The 14,590-nt window shown below is 43.2% G+C and overlaps 1 pseudogene; it reads right to left on the bottom strand.

The window, feature by feature from the left end:
- Positions 1–12,850: 12,850 nt before the first annotated feature.
- On the bottom strand, positions 12,851–12,949 carry LOC113834467 (annotated as a pseudogene).
- Positions 12,950–14,590: the final 1,641 nt, after the last annotated feature.

Genomic DNA, 14,590 nt, shown 5'->3' with positions numbered 1-14,590 from the left:
CCTGGAACTTGCTCTGTAGACCAGGCTGGCATTGAACTCAGAGATCATCTGCCTCTGACTACTAAATGCTGGAATTAAAGGTATGAGCTACCACTTACAGTAGAGTTTTGAGGTACATCTCACACTAGCTCAGGCTGACCTAGATCTTTACTGACTTATTAAACACAAAACTACAGTGAGATTCCATTATATACTTTTTAATTTAAATTAGAATCAAGCTTCTTTTACATGTCAATCTCAGTTCCCTCTCCCTCCCCTCCTCCCTGCCCCCCACCCATCCCCCATCCCAACCCTTTTCTGCTCCCCAGGGAGGGCGAGGCCTTCCATGGGGGACCTTCAAAGTCTGTCATATCATTTGGAGCAGGGCCTAGACCCTCCCCAGTGTGTCTAGACTGAGAAAGTATCCCTCTATGTGGAGTGGGCTCCCAAAGCCCATTTGTGTGCTAGGGGTAAATACTGATCCACTACCAGTGGCTCCATAGATTGTCCAGACCTTCAAACTGACATCCTCGTTGGGGGGAAGGGAGTCTAGAACAGCCCTATACTGGTTTCCCAGCTAACAGTCTGGGGTCCACGAGCTCCCCCTTGTTCAGCTGTTTCTGTGGTTTTCTCCAGCCTGGTCTTGACCCCTTTGCTCATCACTCCTCCCTCTCTGCAACTGGATTCCAGAGTTCAGCTCAGTGTTTAGCTGTGGGTGTCTATCTGCCTCTGCTTCCATCAGCTACTGGTTGAAGGCTCTAGGATGGCATATAAGGTAGTCATCAGTCTCATTATTGGAGAAGTGCATTTAAGGTAGTCTCACTCATATATGGATTTTAGATCTAGAGCAAAGAAGTAGCAGCCTACAATCCACACTGCCAGAGAAGCTAGGAAACAAGGAGGACCCTAAGAGAGATATACATGGTCCCCTGAGAAGGGGAAAGGGACAAGATCTCATGAGCTAATTGGGATCATGAGGGGAGGGGAGGAGAGAGGGAGTTAGGAGAAAGAGAAGGGGAGAAGAGGAGGGGAGAGGAAGACATGAGGGAGCAGGAAGATCTAGTCAGGGGAAGAATAGAGGAGAGCAAGAAAAGATATCATAATAGAGGGAGCCATTAGTGGTTTTTAAAGAGAATTCTGGCACTAGGGAAATGTCCAGAGATCTACAAGGTTGACCCCAACTAACAATTTATATTAGTTTTAATTTTGTTTCTCTAACTTCTTTGTTCTCTTTTCTGGACAGTATGGAGCATGAGCTATCATGAACATTTTCAATTTTGAATGAGTGAATTTAATATTAAGTATATGACAAGCAAAAGTAAAAGGATAAACAGCCTGTAGATAGGAGCAGTAAATAGACAGAAGAACACCATCAAAGCCAGTGGTCAAAACACCCAGCAGTGACAACTGGAATAACCCAACTCCCAGAGCACACTAAAGGCAACATCAGGGTCTTACAGACAAAGCAGATATCAACTGGGAAGCATAGAAGCAGCTAGCTGACCGGTCCGATCAGAGCACAGCAGTTATCCATCCACGGGTGAGGCTTCAGAGTAAGAGAACAAAGGAGCAGAAAGATAACATCAGATCAGACAGTTGTCCAGAAGACACAACCAGGTAAGCCAAGGCTGGAATTCCCTATTGAACTCAGTGGTTGAGCTTCCAGCTTCCTGTTCTCACTGTAGGGATTTTTTTGTTTGTTTGTTTTGTTTTGTTTTGTTTTGTTTTTCGAGACAGGGTTTCTTTGTGTAGCTTTGGAGCCTATTCTGACACTCGCTCTGGAGACCAGGCTGGCCTCGAACTCACAGAGATCTGCCTGCCTCTGCCTCCCGAGTGCTGGGAATAAAGGCATGCGCCACCAACGCCCGGCTCACTGTAGGGATTTTTATATCGTGGGATAAACAATAGGAATCTCTGTTAGAAATGCTTTGCTTTCTAGTTGTTCTCAAGGACACACAATGTTTTTTATTCCTGTCAGGGAAGACTAGCCCACCCCCAGACAAGAAGCTTTGGAGAACACTTCAAGACAAACATGCTTGGATCTGAAATGGGAGTGGGCAAGGTAGGTTCTGTAGCACAAATAATAAAAGCCCAGAGACAGATATTGGGGTTAAAGGTGAAGATCAGAGAAGCAAAGAGGCCGGCCACTAGAAGGCTCTCACTTCTACCAATGCTCAGACCGAAGGGGTGATTCACTGAACCTCAGACTTCTTCCAACTGCACCGCTCCTCAGACTGCACTGAGTTTCTGTCTCCTCCTGATTTATATTCCTCTCCAGTGCTGGGATTAAAGGCATGACATCCCAAATTCTGAGATCACGTTTGAGTGAGCTCTGTTTCTCTTTCAGACTGGATTAATTTTGTTTAGCTCAGGGTGTCCTTGAACTAATAGAGATCTGTCTGCCTCTGTCTCCCAAGTACTGAGATTAAAGGTGTACACCAGCACTGCCTGCCCTCTATGGCTAGCTAGTGTTGCTAGTTTTGCACTCTGATCTTCAGGCAAGCTTTATTTGTTATAGCGTTAACAAAATATCACCACAGGGGTCTTACTATGTGGCCTAGCCTGGCCTTGAACTTCAAGATCCTCTTGCCTTAGCCCCCTGAATGTTGGGATTGTAACTTGACACTACTATGTCCAGCTAGTGATATTCTTTTTTTTCTCAATAAAAAAATTTATTTTTAGTTATGTGTATACTTGTGTTTGTGTGGGTATGTACCTGAGGATGCCAAAAGAGGGCTTCAAATTCCATGAGCTGGAGCTACAGTGATTGTCAGCCACCTGATGTGGGTGTTGGGAACCAAACTTGTGTCCCCTGGAAGAGTAGTATACCCTTAACTGTTGAACTGTCTCTCCAGACCCTGTAAAACATTTAGTCTGACCATTGTAATCTTTGAATTTTTACTACATTTACTTTAATAATTCATTTTTTAGGCATCAGGTTTATGGAGACATAGGTTACATAGAATAAGGATTACTCTTCTTAGTTACGTAGTTTGAGAAATACATGTAGTCATGAAATTATCACCATAACCAAAATTAAAACATTTCTCTCACCCCAAGGAGTTGTATCATGCCTTTTTATTGTCAGTCTGTCCACACCCCCATCCCATGGGTCCATGCTTTGCCGATTTCCATCCTTTTTAAAGATGGGGTCTGTTAGGGCCCAAATATCAATTATGATATTTCGGATACAGACTTCAAGCTCAATTCCAGGAGCTCAAATCTGCCATTGTCTTTCAGATGCTGGCTGATTACCTCAGGGTGCCTGGCTTTGGTAGGGAATGGTTCCTAGTTTGTGTAACAGTAGACCTAGGGTGGACACACACCCATCATGGGGGCTGGTGGGACGTGCCTAGGGACTGGTGAGGGACTAGTGAGACGTGCCATTGCCGAATGTCCGAGGGCTTGTGTACATGCTTTCTGGGACTATCTCTGGGATTAAAGGAAATATTTGATGTCAGCTCTATACATGATAATAGATGTCTTCTGCCAGTACCCCGACTTTTGGAAAGCTATTTAAGAGGATGCTTGAATAAACCGTGGTCTCCAGTACTGACTGAGAGCCCTCCTGAGATGACAAGATGTTGGATAGCTAGGGCTTCCTGATCCACACTCCCCCATTCAGGGTCGGACTCAGGGCTGTTCAGCTGGTTCCGATCGCAGCCCCAATGACATCAGTCTAGAATAGATGGCCTCTGTAGCATGGGACTGATACAGGCTGGACCCTGGCAGGGGCCATAGGTTTCCAAGGCTGGCTTCAATCTTGGGATAGCCAAGGATGACCTTGAACTTCTGAGTTTCCTGTCCCACCTCTCAAGTCCTAGGATTATAGTTATGTGCCCACCATACCTGGTTTATGTGGCACTGGGGATTGAACCCACCCATGGCTTTGTGTGTGTTAGGTAAGCACACCACCACCTGAGCTACACCCTGGCCCTGTTCTTGTTTATTTGAGACAGGGTTCTGCATTGTAGACCTAGCCAGCCTGGTTTGTGCTGATTTCAGTCTCCTGCATGCTAGGATTGCAGACCTTCACCACCACACCCTGCCGATGTCTATCTCAGAAGTTTTGTTTATCAAGCGTGTTACACAACCATTTACCAAGTGGAACATCTGGGGTATAACTTACTTCACTTAACAGGATTCTGAGATTTGTTTATGTGATTGTCTATATTAATAAGTCATTTTTATTGTTGAATAATGTCTGTCAGTACATTCCTAATAAAAAAATCTATAGTACTCCAAAATGACTGTGTGTGTGTGTGTGTGTGTGTGTGTGTGTGTGTGTGTGTGTGTGTAGGCCAGAGGGTGACATAAGGTGGCTTCCTCAGCCACTCTTTACCTTAGTTTTTTGGTTAGGTGGGCTGGCCAGAAAAAAACAGGGATCCTCCTGGCACGACCTTTCCTGGGCTAGGATTACAGGTGCATTCAGACCTCTGTGTGCCAAAAAGAAGCCCTAGCCATCGACCAACAGTTTTATAATTAATATAGCGTCCGTGTGCTTATTTGGGACTGAAGGGTGGAAGGATCTGGTGGGACAAGAAACTCCAGCAACAGAGGACATCTTTACCTTATTTGCATTTTAACGCTTTCCCCACTGGTATAGAATTCTAAATGGGCACAGTTGCTTCCCTCTGCTATTACACATTAAAGATGCTCTTCCCTTGTCACCTGGATCCCAAATGCTTCGTTGAACAGTGCTTCTTGCTGCATTTCTCTCCCCGCTGAAATATTTCTTATCTTTAAAATTAGGTTGATGATGTAATTGTTTTGTTTGGTTTTCTCTTGAAATTTATGTTGTCTGAGCTTTGTTGAGACGTTTGCATTATCTTTTATTATTTTTAATACTTCTTAGATGTTACCTTTTAAAATAGTTTTTACTTCTCTTCCCTTTCCCCTCCATCTTTTCATTCTAGACTGAATCTAGGGCCTGTGCATGCTAGGCTGGTGCCCTGTCTGAGCTGCAGCCACAGCCCTCTCTCCTGGGACTCCAGTCACATGTGAGTAGCACCTTTTGTTGCATCTCTTACATCTCTCATGCTCTTTTGTGCTTTCTGCTGTTTTTTTTTTTTTTTTTTTTTTTCTGCGTGCCTCACTTTGCTGGTCTGTCTTCCGAGTCATTCATTTTGTCTTCTCTTATGCCCAATTTGTAGCCATACTGATGATCTATTGGTTCTTAAATGTAGAAATTATACTTTTAACCATTAAACTTATTTATTTAGAAAACATGGCTTATATCTAAAGTCTTTGCTTAGAAGGGTTGTTTTGTTTTAGTTTTTCTGATGGTGAGGATCCAATGCCAGGAAATCACTCTTACTAAGCTGTATCTTCAGCCCATTCTTTTTTTTTTTTCTTTTAACCCCTTCAGTGCTGGCAGTTGAGCCCAGGGCCTAACGTATGCTAAGCAATCATTCTGCCTTGGAGTTTCAGCCCATGCCTTCATTTTGAGAGCAGCTATCATTAGGTTGTCCAGGCTGGCCTTGAACATACTCCATAGCCCAGGCTAGCCTTGCTAGGTTGTCCAAGCTGACCCTGTACATACTCCATAGAACAGGCTAGCCTTGCTAGGTTGACCAGGCTAGCCTGGCATTTGTAACCCTCTTGCTTCAGCCTCCTGAGTAGCTGGGATTACAGGCACTACACTGGGTCTGCTTATTTTCTCCTTTTAAAAAACATTCATTTTAGCCAGGTGGTGGTGGCACACGCCTTTAATCCCAGTACTTGGGAGGCAGAGGCAGGTGGATCTCTGTGATTTCTAGGCCAACCTGGTCTACACAGTAAGTTCAAGGATAGGCTCCAAAGCTGCACAGAGAAACCCTGTCTGGCAAAAACAAAAAAGAAAAAAAAGAACAAAACATAAACATGTATCTTGGTGTGTCTGGTGCTTCTTTTTATTTTCTTGTTTTTATTCTTTAAGTCAAAGTCTCCCGTAGCCCAGGCTTCCCTTGAACTCCATATATAGCCCTTGAACCCTGACTGTCCTGTCAAATACTGGTATTACAGGCTTATGCCACCATACAATCTTTGTTTTGATTTTCCTTAGTAATTATTTATTTAATGATAGATATTGTGTATTAAAAGTTGTCAGAACTATAGATGATACCTTCCTCAACAAGGATTTATTCTCTTCTTAGGAAATGCCAAGGGCAATACCTTCATCCTCTCAAGCCTGCACTGAGGCTTTCGGTGAGCTGTATGCCCAGTGTACTCAGTAGATCTGGTATTCAAAGCAGACCCTGAAATCTACCTTTTCCCTTCTCAACCCTAAAAGGTGGTAGGAATTACATTTAAGTAGCTGTTGGGTTATTTATTTTGTCTTTTAACCTTATACAGGTTTGGCATTTACAATACCTCAACGTTTTATAATTTTATTTTATATTGGGAATTTAATACACATGCCTCTAAATCATATCCCCTTTAAAAGTTCTCATTTTATTTTGAGATAGGGTCTTCGTGGTGAAAGACCCGATAGTTTTGCCTTAAGACCAAGTATAATGCACTTGTTACTGCTCTTGTCACTTCTAAATTGTGCTAGAAGAGATGGCCAGAGTAATTAGGCGATGAAAAGAAAAGTTGTCAGTACTGGAAACAGAGGAGCAAGAACTAGATTTGTAGATGACATGAACTTATGTATAGAAAACGCTACACGAAACTACCTGAGTTAATAAATTCAGTGACGTCACGGGATACAGAAGCTAATATGTAAAAGCCAGTTGTGTTTCTGTATATAAATCAATCTGAAGATGAAATTACAATAATGATGAATAGTTTTAAATAGAAGAAAATGCTTAGGAAGAAAACCATGTAAGATTTGTACTCTTGCAACTGTAAAGTAATATTCCATGTTCATAGATAGGAGGACTTGGTGTCCCCAGCTGATGACTGTCAGTGCATCCTTATAATCCCAAGGTTCCTCTTTGCAGAAACTGGCAAGATTCATGTGGTGAATGTGTGTGGATGGAGAACAGCCGAAACACCCTTGAAAAAGAGCAGTGTTGGCAGATGCACACTTCTCTCAAAACGTTGTCAAAGCTTCAGAAACCAAGACGGTGGGTGCTTTCAGTAATGGCGCAAGAATATAAATATGGGTCACAGAAGAGAGTTCAAAAATGAGCACATTTATTATTTTATTAGTTTTCTAATTCTGCTGTCGAAGATTTAGTGGCTAGCCCTCCTCCATAGTATTAGTATACAGGTCTGTAGGTCAGAGGTCTACCACAGGTCTCACTAGGTTTATATTAAGCTCTGACAAAGCTGCTCTCTGTTCTCTAGGCTCTGGATAGACAGACACACTTCCTTGTTGTTCCCCTAGAACAGTGGGTCTCAACCTTCCTCACGCTGTGACCCCTTGATACAGTTCCTCGTGTTGTGGTGAACTCTAACCATAAAATTATTTCATTGTTACTTCAGAACTAATTTTGCTACTGTTATGAATCATAATGTAAATATTTGGTGTGCAGGATATGATATGCAACCCCAAAGGGGTTGAGACCCATAGGTTGAGAACTGCCCTAGAGGCTTTCCACATTCCTCAACCTGTGGATCCTGCCCTTCAGGTACAAAGTCATCACGGGTGATTTCTGTCCCTCTGACTGACTTATTCCATTATCACATTTCATCTGAATCTGGAAAGACTACTTCCACATAGTTCAAATTACTTAACAGCCCAGAGAGGAAGAACTGGATACATGCACTTGGTCACTGACTGCCTGTGCTGATGGTGTTGAGTAGCGGAGTAGTACAGGGAAGTTTTTGGTGGTAAAATTATGTGTGGCAGGTATGTGGAATCTGCCCATCATTACATGGCAGACACTTACTTGAATTTGTCAAAAAACTTGTAGAGCTTTGTAGCACGAAGTGTGTGTCTTCGTGTATTAAATCTTGTTTGAACCTCATTTACAAGGTTGGAAGATACCAGGGAGGAGTATATACTGTGATGAGAGTCTCCCTGTGAACAAATCTGTGAAACAACCTCACTGAGGAGGAGAAAGAATGATGGCCTGAGTGACATGAAATGAGAGTCTGGGAGACAAAAGGCAAAAGAAGCCATACACTGCATGTTAGCTGAGGAGGCCTCTTCCCATGGAAACCCAAGTTAACAATTTTGACACACTAGGATTGTGTGTGCTGGAACTGAACACTGAAGTAAGTGAATGGCAGATGGTGAAAGCCAGGTTTCTCACAGCTAGAGTGGAAATTTACTGATAAGCAAAAGCAGGGAACTAGAATGATCCCCCTGGTGATGGACTGTGGTAGGACCATGTACAGCTTAATATAGACACAAATGGCTACAAATGGGAATATCTATCTGTCTGTCTGTCTGTCTATCTATCTATCTATCATCTGTCTGTCTGTCTATCTATCTATCCATCCATTTATTTGAGATAGGGTTTCACTATGTAGCCCTGGCTGGCCTGATATTTGCTATGTAGAGCCAGGCTGGCCTTGAACTCACAGAGCTTTATCTGCCATTGCCTTCTGAGCACTGAGATTAAGGCATTTTCTGCCATACCCAGCAATGAATTTATTTTTATTGAGATAGGGTTTCACATAACCCAGGCTGTCCCCAAACTCCCTATGTAGCTGAGGCTGACCTTGAACTCCTGATCCTTTGGTTTCTGCCTCCTGAGTGCTGGAATTACAGGTGAATGCCACCACATTTAATACAGATCTTGGTTTCCAATACAACTCTCTAATAAAAGTAATCAGGGCTGGTAAGATAAATGAGTGTGTACACATGCTCAGAATACACAAAATAAGCCTGAAATATTGGTTAAAAACTACAACAGCACCAGAACCCACATTGCCCAGTGTACATCATGAGTGTAAGAGAATGTGTGATATTTGGTGGGTTTTAAAGTTTTTTAAAGATATATAAAATGGAAGGTACTCTATGCCCTGATAGAGTGATGTTCAGTAACTGGGCGTCTCACAAGACAATGCCTTCTTCCAGGGGAGCTGGGGGCATAGTGAGAAGGTATGCACATCACAGCATAGGGTTATCCCAGAGTGAGAGCCGGAAGCCTAGCATCCTGACTGCATGCATGTGCTCCTACCCCAATCTCAATCTCTCCACTAGCAAATTCAGTTGTCCAAGCCCCACGATAATCAGCCAGCTCACCCCATACCCTTCTTTGAATATTCATTCTTTGTGGGGTAGATATGACAAGGTCTCTATCTGTAGTCCAGGCTTCCCTGGGATTTACTATGTGACCAAGGTTGGCTGCAGCCTCATGGCAATCCTCTTGACTCAGCCTCCTAAGTGTTAGGATTGTGGGTGTGAACCACCACTACTATCCAGATATTGTTCTTGATTAACTACTTTTTGTATTTAGTCAACAGTTATTGGATTTGAACTCTTGGTTCAAGGTGCGATATGTGAAACACAATTCCCCTGATTAGCTACTTGTTGAAGGCCTTGGTGACAAAGACACTGGGAGACATTAATGTCCATGTTCATTCACAGGGGAATGTGGGTGTCTCCATTCTACAGGGTCCTCACTCTAAGCCCATGTTCTCAAAGACATTTGTACCTCAAAACATGGGAAGAAGAAGGATTGGAGACAGCCTCTGACTCCTTTGAGGCACTGTGAAAAATTTCCTAAGGCCATCTGTGGTGTTCTTAAGTGTGGACCTTGATCTTGCACCTGGCAGAAAAATCACTGGATTTGGGGACTCCAGACCTGTTTCTGCTTTGTGACCTTGGATAAACCACTGCCTATTTCTGGGTGTGTTTATATAAGTGTCACACACATCCCTATTTTAAGGTCCCTCCAAGTAGACATTGCAGATGCAAGATGCCTCTAATTTGGAATGACAGAACAGATTAAGCCAAGATAGGCAAGCAACATCACTGGAGCATCTCGAAATTCTTCACCACGTGCCATGGTTCAGACTCAAATGCAGGGTTCCTTCCAAAGACCCTCAGGCCTGGGCATCTGTCCCTCCATTTGGTGCCATTCTGTTGACTTCCTTGGTGTTCTGAATTACTGGTTTTACACCAGTGAAACCCCAGCCATTTCCTTTATGGAGAAAAATAATTTGCAAGGAAAGCCACCCGAGTGACTGGACATAGTCACAGAACAGAAAGGCAAACTTCATAGGAGACTTTCAAAGAAGTGTGACTGTTAAAAGTACAGTTCTTGGATTTGTCCTGACTTATATTAGTTGCCAGAAGGCTGTGGGTGTGCTATATCTGAATATGCTTGGGTCCAAGGTTTTAAAAAAATAGAAAAAGGGGGCTGGAGAGATGGCTCAGTGGTTAAAAGAGTTGACTCTTCCCAGAAGACCTCAGTTCAATTCCCAGCATCCACACGGCAGCTTACAATTGTCTGTAGCTCCAGTTCCAGGGGATATGATGCCCTCACATAGACAAACATGCAGCAAAACACCAATATACATAAAATAAAATCAATAAATTTAAAAACTGGAAAAAGAAGAGGAGGAGGTATTTAGAGAATGAGCTTTCCACCAGGGTTTAATATCTTAATTTTATTTTTACATTTTAGATCTGCTTAGATCTAGCTGTTAGAATTAGGAAGCAATGATTTTCAGGAATTCAGGGACGGGGGTCCTTGACATGAAGGTCCATTTTCCTCCTCACCCTCTCCTGACCCTGCCATGTCCTTAGCCGAGAGTTTTTTTTTTTTTGAGAGAGAGAGAGAGAGAGAGAGAGAGAGAGAGAGAGAGAAAGAAGAGAAAAGAAATCATAGGGGACAAGTCCAGGGTGACAAGATGTGCCATCCATTATGGCTTCTGACTATGAACAGTTGGAGCCTTTCTCTTTGCACTGTTTTTTTTTTTTAATTAACCTTTTTTCATTTTTCCTACTTTAGATTTTCACATTACAGTCCTGTGCTCACCCTCTTCTTTCCTTTAGATAATGAAAATGGATCTAATGTGAACTTAAACTCACTTGCCCTGGGTCATTGCCAGCGCTTAATAAACTGTATTAGTATTTGTAGTAATGATAATAACCCACAGATAATGATGTCGCTGAAGACCAAAGGGTCCCCTTGCATGAGACACCCCTGCTTCTAGTTACCCAGCCTGGCCAGATTTAACAGGGACCTTGACTGCTTCAGATAGTCATTGTCCCCTTTAAATTACAAAGGTTTCGTGGAGACAAGCATTCTTCATTTAAGGGTTTTCCAGACAGTCTGATATGCTGGGCTCTGGGTAACCTTGTCCCTATGTCACCATATGTCATACTGCCTCTCAGAAAATTGTTCCCTGATGTTTGCAAAAATGAACTACTTAAAAGAAAACTAAAAGAAATTCCCTTTGTGCACCGAACACACACGTCACTATGGAAATGGTTACACTCAGGAAAGTGGGGTGGGCTGTCCAGGGACTTGGATCTGTGTGGTGTGAGGAGGGGTGGAAGGAACGGAGGTGACCCAGCAAAAAGCAGAGGAAGTGTGGGAGAGGGATTTGACCTTTTCTAGGTGGACTTATGGGGTACAAAGAGTATCAGACGCATGGTGTAAGAAGCCAGGTTTGGCTCCATCTGAAGTAGGATGGGAATCTGGAAGGGAAAAAAATGTTTGTCCTGAGAAGGACAGATTCTCTGATCCTGGGTTCTGAGGCAGAAGTGGGTCTACTGGGACGCTTGACAGGAGGTTTAAGGATTCAGAGATGACTAAGTCACTTGAAGTATCCTTTGAACCCTGAGAGTTAGTAATTATGGTTCTTAAATTAAAAAAAAATTAAATATTTTTATTTCATTTCATGTACATGGGTGTTTTGCCTGCATGTACATTTATGCTTATGCACCATATGCCGGTACCCACAGGGCCAGAAGAAGGCATCAGTTACCCTAGAACTGGAGTCAAGACAGTTGTGAGCTGCCTTGTGGGTGCTGGGAGTCAAACCTGACTCCCCTGGAAGAGCAACCAGTGCTCTTAACCACTGATCTACCTTTCTATCTTGGGTTTGAATTTAGCAGCAAAGTTCCACATAGCTTCCTGTCCCAACCTGCAGGAAGTCAACCTGGGGCAAGAGAGTCAGGGATAGGGAATGGGGACAAGAGACGCAGAAAGAACAACCACAAGTCAGGATTCTGATCAAGTGGCAAACTTTACTTTTCTCAGGCTAGCTTATATAGTCAGTAGAGCAGGATATGGGGCGGGGTAGAATGGGTTGTTTGTGCACCAGTTATTAGTGTAGGTAGGATATTAGGAAGCCACAAAGAGGATGCTTGGCTGGATAAAGAGTTCATGAGTAAGAGGTCCAGGAAGGGTTGCCTAGGTGACTTGGGTGGAGGACTGGGTCAAGTTGTTTCTTTTCTTGAGCTGAGGTGCTAAGGAGCTGCTATGTCAAGGTTAATATACAACTATGTGGCTGGCCAAGAATGGCCCAGGATCTCATGCCAAGCCCTGAGATTTGGCTCCCAACAGCTTCCCATGAAAGTGTTCCGTGCTGAGGGATTCTGTGGTATCTCACACTTAGCTTACACAATATTAGAAATGTGTGTGTGTGTGGAATGTGTGAATGCATGTTCTCATGTGTGAGTGCATGTCTGTGTACACAGATGTGTGTGTTGTGTATTTGCATGTGAATGGTCAACGTTGACATTGGGTGTCCTCTTTGATCACTTTCCACTTTACTTACTCAGGTAGGTCTCTTGTTGAAGCCACTGCTCACCAGTTCCAGCTAATCTAGCTAGGCAGCTTACCCGTGGGATCTCCTGTCTCTGCCTCTTGAGTGGTGAGATACATGTCTGCCCAGCTGAGTCAGGTCTTCACACGTGTGCAACAAGGGCTTTATCTACTAAGCTATCTCCCCAGACCTCCAACATGACTCTAGGGAGCTGAGTTGATATTTGATTGGCATTCCAAAATTTTCTCTAGGAGGCATCTTTCTCCTGCTCCTCAACATGGCATGCTTTGTGGATTAGCATGCCATCCTTGCACAGAGTCCATGCTAATTTTCTCTGCATCACTCCAACTTTAGTGTGTGTACTAAACACATCTTACTTCTTAACACTGTCTGGCAAGATTAAAAATCATATCTCATCTCCTAGTATCTCAGGTTTTGTTTAATAATTTTGAACTGGGTCTTGTGTATTCAAGGTTAGCCTTGACTCACTATGTAGCCTGAGATGACTTGAACTTCTGAGCCTCTCTCCTTTCTCCCAAGTACTTAGATTACAGATGTGTACTGCCACACTCAGTTATGTGGTGCTGGGTACCGAATCCAGGGTTTTGTGCATGCTAGGCAAGTGCTACCAACCAGTCTACGTCTCCAGCTCTAGTTTTCAAGCTAAGCATGAGATAGCACAAAATGCCTCAGCACAGCACAGTGTCATGGGAGGCTATCATGCACTTTGCTGCTCAGTCGGGCACCTGAGCACCAGAGACAAGAGGATGCTGGGAAGTACCTGTGTGATGGCCTTTACAGAATTCTTTCTGCTTTCTTTTGCTTTGCTGATTGTTCCCTGAGTCTGATCTTGGCTAATAAGTCATTTGATTAGAAAAAAAAAATCACTTCTCCTTTCTGAGCCTTGTATCCCTCATTCATAAGTGAGTTTACACTAGATACACTCATGGCTTCTCTGTCACTCAGTGCCACTCCCCATTGCTTGAGGAAATCTAGACATTATGCCAGCCATTTCTATCCTATATGTGCACGTGCTTAAGCGATCAAAGTCCGCTTTGTTCTTGGCTGAATGCTGTCTCCTCCTCTTCCTGCACCCGATCCTCAAGCTCACCATCACTTAAATGTAGAATATTCTTCCCCCATCCTCTAATAAAGCTTATTATTCCAACCATTTATATTTAACATTAAAGTTCAATCATGAAGTTGTTCACTGTAGAAAATTATTAAATATGTGAGTTTGGAATGGACTAGAGCAGCCGAAAAACATGAGAGAGTGTTTCAGAATGAGCTTGGAACAGACATTTATGCATAGAAAACAATGGAGAATCACAATTAAGAGCTCTGGGGAGCTCAAGCTGATTTGTCCAGCCATTACATAGTCATTTCAATTTAAATTAAAATTGTAACTATTTTCTAGTCTACTAAAATATGAGGTGTCACATTAAGAGTTTTAATGGTGCGTTCTCTGGGGAACGCAGAAGCAGGACTGGAGCACATAAGTAGCGATATGGGGCAGGGAGAATAAATTCCCTGCCCAAAATGAATATGATCAAAACAGAAATGACAGCGGATTATCTTATCCCCTCTAGTGACGCGCAGCTCACACATTAGAGCACACAGACAGTTCGCAGGGTGTCCAACTCCATCTCGCTTTGTCAGAACTGATGGAAAGAACACAAAACATTTGAAGGGGTGGATAGACAGGCTCAAGTGAGGCCATGCACTTTGTTCCCAAAGTAAAGTATGCTCTTAACCACAGAAAGCGGGCGGACAGTAATGTTTAGTATTTCTGATTAGAGAGACGAATCAGTCTAGGTTTTAACCACCATAGATCATGCTCATGGCAGTCCAGCTTTTAGAGGAGTGTGCAGGAGGGCGTCATAAGCAGCCATGTAGCTTGAAAAAGCAAGCAGATCTGTGTGTGTGTGTGTGTGTGTGTGTGTGTGTGTGTGTGTGTGTGTGTGTGGAGTGGCTGGTCAGGCTGCAGGAAGGCCCAGGCGATTTGGGACTT

The sequence above is a fragment of the Cricetulus griseus genome, chromosome 2, assembly GCF_003668045.3.
Source record: "Cricetulus griseus strain 17A/GY chromosome 2, alternate assembly CriGri-PICRH-1.0, whole genome shotgun sequence".
NCBI classification, from domain to species: Eukaryota; Metazoa; Chordata; class Mammalia; order Rodentia; family Cricetidae; genus Cricetulus; species Cricetulus griseus.
Note: the sequence above shows the minus strand (reverse complement) of the source record. Positions and strands in the feature narration are given on the sequence as shown.